Below are 9,467 nucleotides of genomic sequence, written 5' to 3'. Positions count from 1 at the left end.
AGAACCACTAATTAATCATCTAGCATAAATATCTATGGGGTCTCTTAAGTAAATATGTATTTAGTTGGCTATGTTTTATGCAAATTTAGAATATGCTTGCAGTATTTAACTTTCCATGTATTATTTACCTGGTAGAGATACTTAGCCTTCTCCTTTTTTTCCTTATAGATGAAGTCATACATTTTTTAAAATATTCATTGCATTATCTAAGAAATCATCCTAGTTTCTGGTATATTTATCATTTTTATGAGATGTTTACCTGCAGTGAGGCATTTCCTTAATCACTTAAGTTTTGTTTGTTTGCCTTTGGCCTTTCTTCACTAAAGGTAAGAATCGAATAGGGAGGGGATAATACAGGAGTTCTTGTAGTAGAACTAGGGAAGCAGGCTGTTCAAAGAAAACTGTAGGAGACATTTTCTAAAGAAAACAGGGTCAATTTCAGTAATGGCTGCTTCCTGGAAGGTGGTGTCTTGTGAAACCTCTTAGCCTTAGTGTCTGGAGCTCCAGAAAGGGAATATTTTCAAATCAGATACAATTTTACATGTGCTATTTCTTTGGAAACTTCAACACTCAAGATCATCATGACCTCAGTTTCAACACAGTTATTCCTAGTCCTTATTTCACTGCTTTTGGTTCTGCCTGCTGTGGAAGCAGTAGAAGCTGGAGATGCAATGGCCCTCTTGTTAGGTGTGGTTCTCAGCATTACAGGCATTTGTTCTTGTTTGGGATGTATGCAAGAAAGAGAAATGGACAGATGTGACTTTGAAGGGCTCTTCTGAATCAGACTGCACCCCAACCCTCTGAAAACTGTTGTGCTGTTGCAGCTAAACCTGAGATTTAGTAGTTGTTTCACATAAAATAGGAACAAATGGGTATTTGGTAAATGAGGGGAAAATGATTATTTTAAAACAAATAGTTCACTAAAAAAGTGCAGCCTACACATGGTGTTTGTTACTTAGAAAGAGGGTGAAATTAGTAAAATGGCTTAAATTTGCATAAGTACTATTTTATACTTTCAGAATCCTCAAAGCATATGAAATAAAAAGAGTAAGTCAACATTGTTCAGTTATAATCACTGCCTCCCAAGATCTTGGGTAGTCTTTTTCTACATTTTGTTTTTTTAGAGGTTTTTGTTTTATCTTCCAAGTAAATATGATATGTAGGTATCAAATACTAAAATTTTTTTTTGTCTGAGGAAAAAAAGTTTAGAAAAATGTGCTTAATGTACCTAAACTTAAATGTAGAAAAGATTCAATGTATAATGAAAAAATAATTTTAAAACTATTGAGTAACAACTCCATGGTGAGAAGTGCTATATTAAGTATAAACCCATTATGCTATTAAAAAAAAGACAGAAAACAGGGTCATAAATAAATGAAATTTAATTCCCTGAAAGCTTTCTTTGTTTCCTTCTTTTGCTTATAAAAAATAAACCTCTCTTGTATATTGGTCATTTAGAAACTTAATTGAATAACCTTATATGATTTCATTCTTCTTTTATTTATTTATTTATTTTTATTTGAGAGAGAGAAAGGGAGAGAGAGAATAGGCACACCAGGGCCACTAGCCACTGCATACTACCTACAGACACATGTGCCATCTTTTGCATCTGGCTTACATGGGACCTGGAGAATCAAACCAGGGTCCTTGGGCTTCGCAGGCAACCACATTAATCGTTAAGCCATCCCTCCATCTCTCATTCTTGATTTTAATAAAAGCAAGTACAATATCTAAGTGTCTGCTTTTCATTTTCAAGGTTAAAAAATTCTGGTATTTTTTTTTTTTAAGTTGAGTCTCTAGAACTAAAATTGAGAACAATTTAGAAGTCAACAGGGGTGGATGAATAATTTTTACATGTGCTTGTTCAATCAACGTCTCATGGGAGTTTAAAAATAATTCTATTTATTTGTCTTATGTGAGGCTAACATAGTTGACCTACCATAAGTCATTACATCCAACTAGTTTGCTGGTTTGTTTGCAGACTATTCGATTATGTTCTTAATTTTTTTCATTAAAATCTTTATGAAGGCTAAGTGGCAATTTTATGTTGGAGAAATAAAGCAGTGGAAATCACTATCATATATCCATCATCTAAACAGAGTATTTCAGGGCTGTTCTCCAGCACCACAGCCAATACTTCAAGGAGTGCAGCATGCTCTTACTAGGTACCTCAGGAGGGGGTTTCTCTACACAGTGTTTAACCTAAACACATGCACCTTATGCTGCCATCATTGTGGACACTTCTTATATCTACTTGAAAGACAAAGAAATTTATTCTTTTGGAAACTATCGATACTCAAAACTTTTTTTTTAATTTTAGAAAGTAGATACTCAGGGTTTTTAAATTTTATTTTGAAATACCCAAAACGCCATAAGCAGTTGTTGAAACAGAACAAAGAGATCTTAGGTATCCTGCTACTCAGCTTCCTCCATGGAAAAATCCCACATATATGCAGTTATTTAATGAGATTTTTTTTAAATTTAATTTATTAGTTTTCTTTTCAGTAAATACAGGCAGTTTGGTACCATTATTTAGGCTCATCTGTGATCTACCCCCTCCCATTAGACCCTCCTTATTATTGAAAATGGGTTGTGCATTGTGGAGTTAGCCCCCAGTTATTAGTATGATAAATGTCTCTGAAAATCATGACCCAACATGTAACTCTGACATTCTTTCCGCCCCCTCTTCCGCAAGATTTCCCTGAGCCATGTTGGGTTCATTTTTGGTCTGCTTCAGTGCTGAGGTGTTGGGGGCCTCTGAGGCTCTGGCTCTCTGATTTGGTAGGAGTTGATTTTTCTCTGAATTGATCTCCTTCCCCTTTGTGCTGGTATCCAGTTCACAGGAAAACAGTACCCTTGCTTATTTCGCCAGTTGTCCTTAGTTTCGGTTGGGCCCCTTCTGAGGTATGTTGGGGCAGCTCTCTTCTTAGGATCTGCATCTATCTTTTTTTCCCTCGTTGTTTGTAGTGCAGCTAGGCGGTCGCCATCTTGACCGGAATTTAATGAGATTTTTAAAGGATTCTATTTTAGAGCACTTTTAGGTTCATAGCAAAATTAAGGGGAAAGAACATGGGCTTCCATATGTATACTCCTTGTGCCTATGCATGCTGACCATCTCCCTTGCCTCTATGCTCAACAGAACAATATATTATTTATAAGAATTATCCTACTTGATTCAGTACAGTCTGCCAGAGCCTGTATACATATGGGTCTGCGCTTGGTGTTGAGCACCTGTGGACAACTGAGTAATGACATGTACCATATGGAGAAATACACATATCTCCTTTATATGGAATAGCTTCGCTGCTCTCAAAATCCTCCTCTGCTTTGTTTATTCAAACCCCTCCTCCCCCCCCCCCCAGAGCACAAGCCTTGTCAGACACCAGTCTACACTTTCTCCGCTGCTCTGCCTTGTCTGAAGAGGCTTGAAAGTGGGGACACTATTGAATCTGCACTGTCTGAGGCAGTGAAGCTGTGACGGAAAACCATCAAGCTCCAAGTTTGGAATCAGAAACATGATTCAGTAATGACAACTGAGATTTCAGTTGTATTCATCTTCAGTTCCGTTTGTTTTACTTCAGCGAATCCAGATTATGAAGTGACCAGCTGAAGTGAAAAGCTGAGAAAAATGAAGAGATGTCTCCCTATCCCTTGGCCTTAAGGCCTTGTTTCCCCGACCAAAAGCAATGTTCCCAAGCAGATGTTTAGAAAGCCTAAGTTAATACTGTTTTTAAAAAACTGTTTTTTAAAAACAGTATTAACTTAGGGGTGTTTCTGGATTCTCATTCTAACCTTAGTATGTCACCCCAAGAATATTAGACTAAGTCTGTCACATATGTGTCTGCCATCTGTTTTAAAATTTTACAGCTAAATATTATATATCCATTTCTTTTAAAGATTGTGTGTGTATGCATGCATCACGTCTGTTTGCCTTGACTGGAATCTCTTTTATTCCTGTGAAGATGAAAGAAGATGGATTTTACCTTGCATGACAAACTACCAGAGGGAAAAATAAAGCTGTTTTGAAAGTGATTATTTTCTTCTTCTCCTTCTTCTTCTTTTTCTTCTTCTTCTCCTCCTCCTCCTCCCCTTCCTTCTCCTTCTCCTCCTCCTCCTTCTTCTTCTTCTTTGATTCTGAGATCAAAAACCTTTGATCTATCGTCTTAGAATGGATTTGGTCTTTTGTCTCATTCTGCATAAAATCTTTTGGGGAGCTTATAATTATCTTCAACATCAGACTCTTGTGAATGGAGGAAGTTAAAGTTCTGTAATGTTCAGGCCTTGTTAGGATTGGACCCGGCTTCTCCTACAGTTTGGGGCAAAGCAGCTCAGTGCTTATTCTCATTCTAGCTGATACTGCTCTGACTACTATGTCCACTTGCTGGCCCCAGAAAAGTGCAGAGTTCTGAGGGAAAGCAATAGGAAAGGGGATAGCAGTGGCCTTCTCTGTGGAGGAGGGGCAAGAAAGTCTCCCCAGTTTTTCCAAACATGCAGATCTGATAGGAAAGGAAAATGTCTTCTGCATGTAGGACTTGAGTTCTGAACAGCAAGAGGACACTTCCAAATAAATTCCACCAAAGGGAAATCACTCAAAATATAAAAATAATCTTACTACATGGAGCAGGAGAGATGGCTTAGCAGTTACTGTGCTTGCCTGGAAAGCCAAATAACCCAGGTTCGATTCATCAGGACCCACGTTAAGTCCGCTGCACAAGGTGGAACATGCATCTGGAGTTTGTTTGCAGTGGCTGGAGGCCCTGGCATGCCAATTCTCTTTATCTGCCCCCCCCCTTTGTCAAATACATAAATCAATAAATAAAAATAAAAATGATCTTACTAGAAACATCATTACGTGCAGCCAACTCCCTATATACAAAGGTATGTATGAGTAGTGAAGGGGATGCTAGTTAACTTGCACAATGTATAGTTACATCAAATCACCAAGTGTAGTATCTTGATTGTATGCATATATATATATATAGTGTTTTTATTAGTTAATTTTGTCTCTCTAAAGTACATTGTTTAATTGAATAGTGATTGTCAATGAATGACATCATCTCACCTCTTCACAATTTTCTCTTTCCCATTTAATTTTTAAGATGGTTTTTAACCCTCTCCATTCATAGTTTTAAAGTCCTTTCACTCTCACATAAGGGAACTTAAACTTCATTAGGTACAAAGAAATATGGCTTGTGAAGGAATAGTTTTATTTGTTTGAAATATGCTTCAGCCTCTAAATTTGTACTGGCTCTGTACTTTTTTTTGTATTTATTTTTCTGAGGTAGGGTCTCACTCTATCCCAAGCTGACTCTGGAACTCGCAACAATCCTCTATCTGTGCTTCCCAAGTGCTTGGATTAAAGTTATGCACCACCATGCCCCATGTTTGTGTGCTTTTATAAAAATTTATTTATTTATTTCATGCATGCAGAGAGAAAGAGAGAACGAAAATGGGTGTGTCAGGGCCTCCAGCCACTGCAAGCGAACTCCAGATTCATACACCACTTTGTGCATCTAGCTTTACATGGGTACTGAGGAATTGAGCCCAGGTCATTAGGCTTTGCAGGCAAGTTCCTTACTCACTGAGCCAGATCTCCAGTTAAGGTCTATATTTTCTCTCTGAGACTTTGACAACAATGGCATCCTACCATGTTATCCATAATCATTCGATACTTAATCACTGAGCACAATGAAGGAATCAGGGAGCCTTGAAAGGTGTGAGGACAGTGATATTAAAATGTTGGTGTTGAGGAAAATTGCTAATAAATCAGTAATCAGCAATAGGTAAGATGCTATCGGAGGAAATTAGGGTTGTAAAGAAGATGAAGTGATTCCAATAAGCATTTGGAGGATGGGAACCAAAGAAGTCTTCTGATGTGAGCAAAGGGAAGGCCTCTTGGAGCATATAACTTGGGGGCAGCGTCCTGGATGATGAGCGAAAGCAACTATGAGAAGACTGGTCTCTAAGAGAATAGGAGAAACAAGCTGCAGACCATGTCAGGCCCCTGCCTACTACACACCATCCATTCATTTCCCCAAGAATGGCGATGCTGCAGAATGTTCTCATGTGGATTATTTACTTCTGTCCTCTCTTCTCCCTGTTTCTGTCTATATCTTTCCATCTCTCCATCTCTCTCTCTCTCCCTATCTCCTCTAGTGTGTATGTGTGACTCCGTGTGTGTGTGTGTGTGTGTTTCAAAAAAGCACTTCTGAGAAATCAACATTTTATTAAACATAAGACAAGCAACAGAGGAAAATGAGTGCATAACGGAATTAGAGAAACTTTATTTGATTAATTCTCTATGCTTACCTTAAATAAAGGGAAGCATATTTCAATTTGTTATTATTGAAAAACATTTACCTAGGGCTGGAGCGATGATGCTGTTAAGTGTATTTCTTGCACAACACTGTGGACCATAGGGGGCCTGAAACTGCCCAAGTTTGAATCTCCTGAACTCATGTAAACAGCTGGATATGGCCACACATGCTTGTAACCCCAGCCTGGCAAAGGAGACAGAGATCAGGTAATCACCAAGCTGTAAGCAGTAAGAAACTGTGACGCTAAATAAGAATGGGTTGAAGATCTCCGGGGCCAGAAACATGAAATTCTGCTTCAGCTACTTAAGGCAAGAACCCCACCACAGGTGAGGGCATGGTGCACTGCAAGGGCTCACTCACATGGACACACCACACTGCATGTGTACATATATGCAAGCAAAATGCATTAAAGTCTGTAGGCTATTGTGGTTTTCATAACTAAGTTTAACTGTGTGTGAATAGTATGCAAATTCATTGACTAGTAACTATATAATTCCTCAAAGTAAGCAATGATTCAGGTGATTTATCTGGGAGTCCTCTTAAAATCAAACTGAATATTCATATTTCTAAATGGAAAACATAATTATTTAACTAGCTTCAAAATTTAGGTCTTATGGGTATATTTTTTAATTTTTAAATTATTTAAAACAGCCACATAATAAGGATTCTTTTATAATTATCTTTAATTTTTTTTTTATTTTCCCAAGTGGCACAGTGTCTCCTAAGGTTTGAATTAGGTAAAACAGAACAACTATAAATTTGGAGGAATTTCAACAAGATCATTTGAAGCAGTTAACTAGGATAAGAAAGGAAGTAAGGAGTAATTGAACATCTCAGGCCAAATGGGGCAGAAGAAAGAGCCCAACAAGTTGTGACAAATCGAGGGAGAGCAGCTGCTGGCCAGCCCCCTGACCTTATTTATTACATGGAAGGAAAGCTGGCCAATGATGGGCAGGAGAACCATATCCTCCCTTGGGGACAAGGTATAAAGATCAAGGGATCCGTGAAGTCTTACATATCCTACAATGACTATGATGATGGTGATAATGACCACAGCAATCCCTAGAGTGTGACACCAAAGTGAAGGGGAGGAAAAAATAAACTCATGCGGAAATGAGGCACATTTTGCAGGACACATAATGCCTTCATTTGATTTCCAGCTTTGTGACAGGGACCCCATGCCTGCCCCAGATTAGGATTGTGTTTCTTCCCATCACATCCCTTGGACAGAGCAAACATTTTCCTAAAGGTTCTTTGTAATGAAGATGAGAGGTGTCTGTGTGTTTGGCAGCTCTTCTCTCTTTCTTTAAAAAACAAAAAAAGCAATGGAGGGGAAAGGAGTTGATACATTTATTACATAAGGCAAAAATTATTCTAAGAAGGGCTAGAGAGATAGTTCAGTGATTAATGCTCTTGCCCATGAGGACTGAGTACCCAGATTTTATTCCCCAGGACCCACGTAAGCCAGATGGAGAAGATGGCACGTACATCTGGAGTTCATCTGCAGTGACTAGAGGTCCTGCTGCTCCCATTCTCTCTCTCTCTTTCTATCTGCCTCTTCTCTTTTTCTCCTCCTTCCCCTGTCTCTCAAATAAATGAATAAATAAAATATTAATAAAAATTATTCTGAGTGGAAGGCTCCTCCAGAAGTATACTCAGTAAAGCTCTTCAAAATATTAAGGGGAAGGATATTCTAGTTGTTACTCAATTTTATCCTCACACTTTCCCCTTGTTTTCTTTGTTACTTTTCAATCATTAATTCTGGCAGTGGCTACATTTTATTTTGTTTTGAGTAAATTTTTATGGATTCATATATCCATTTGAATATATATATTTATATATACTATCTGAAAAATCTAAAAATGGAAGGCCTTCAGTATATGATGAAGAAAGATATGGAGAATTTGAGTTGCAAGATTTAATCATATTCTTTCAAAAGCAGCTGAGATACATATATGCATGATAGACAAAAGTATTTGGAGACAGGAATTCATGTTATTTTATTTTTTTGGTTCACTGACAAAAAAGTTCTTGTGAATTTAATAAAAATTCTCCCTTTGTTTAGAAAACAATTGTGTGTGTGTGTGTGTGTGTGTGTGGTGCTAAGTGTGGGTGGTTAAGAAGATATCCATGCACTGATATATGCTATGAAATCAAAACTAGGGACTCTGCATGCTGAAGCTGCTTCATATGCAATGGCTGCTGAATGACCTTCCTGACCTTAAGGCTTTTAGGACCCAAGATACAGTGAGATGAAGAGGGTAAGGAAGACCCCTCAGCCAGTAATAATCTGCACCTAACAGTTGCCTCAGAGTCTCTGCACAGAAACTGAGGAAGCAAATCTCATACAGTGTTTCTCTCAGCCACAGCCTCTGTGAAGGGCAGCAGACACTGGCCCAGAAGTTACTTTAGTAAGTGAAGTGACTCACACTGCATATGGAGCATCACACAGGACAAAGGCCATAATTTCTCATCGGTATATCTAGGGTTACTACTCCCTCTTCTCCCTCCCAATGTGGACCATATGGAAAGGTCTTGGTACTTTATGAGTGTGAATGAAGTTCACAGCATTTGCTCTTACATATTGTTATTTTTGGATGCTACATTTTTGAAGTAACTAATAGTCTCCAAACAGAAAATTATTTTGAAAGAAGGCAGAGTTCTTACCTATTTATTTCATTATTAGTTAAATTCTGCTGTGTTCTCTGTAAGAGGTCAGAAAATGTGGCTTTATTTTAAGGTCACATTAAGCCTACGATCTTGAGCATGTCATTTTAATCTGCCTCTTTATTTCTTCGTTTGTAATATAAAAATAGTCAGATCTGCCCTGATCATTTAAGGCTTGTGCATCGTTTGCCATTACTAAAATATTTAATCTAAGGTCTTACTTTCTTGTTGACCCTTTTATTTATTTATTTTTCTCAGGATGGTGAAAGCTTTTTCATTTTTCAGAAACATCATCTTAAGTTGAGCTGGGCACCTGACCACTTAGCTGATTACATCTCAGCCTCTCTAGTGGGACTGTGCAACGAATGCTGATCAGTGGTATGTGATCACAAGTACTATGTTACACTTCCAGCTCATTTAAGGATTGCTTTGGTTCTCCCCTTCCCTTTCTTACCTCCTGATCACTGGATCATGTCATTCATT

General features: G+C 38.0%; 1 pseudogene; it reads left to right on the top strand.

The window, feature by feature from the left end:
- Positions 1-554: 554 nt before the first annotated feature.
- Positions 555-792, top strand: LOC123462067 (annotated as a pseudogene).
- Positions 793-9,467: the final 8,675 nt, after the last annotated feature.

This window comes from Jaculus jaculus, chromosome 7, assembly GCF_020740685.1.
Source record: "Jaculus jaculus isolate mJacJac1 chromosome 7, mJacJac1.mat.Y.cur, whole genome shotgun sequence".
NCBI classification, from domain to species: Eukaryota; Metazoa; Chordata; class Mammalia; order Rodentia; family Dipodidae; genus Jaculus; species Jaculus jaculus.
The sequence above is the reverse complement of the archived record's forward strand: the minus strand, read 5'-3'. Positions and strand labels throughout refer to the sequence as shown.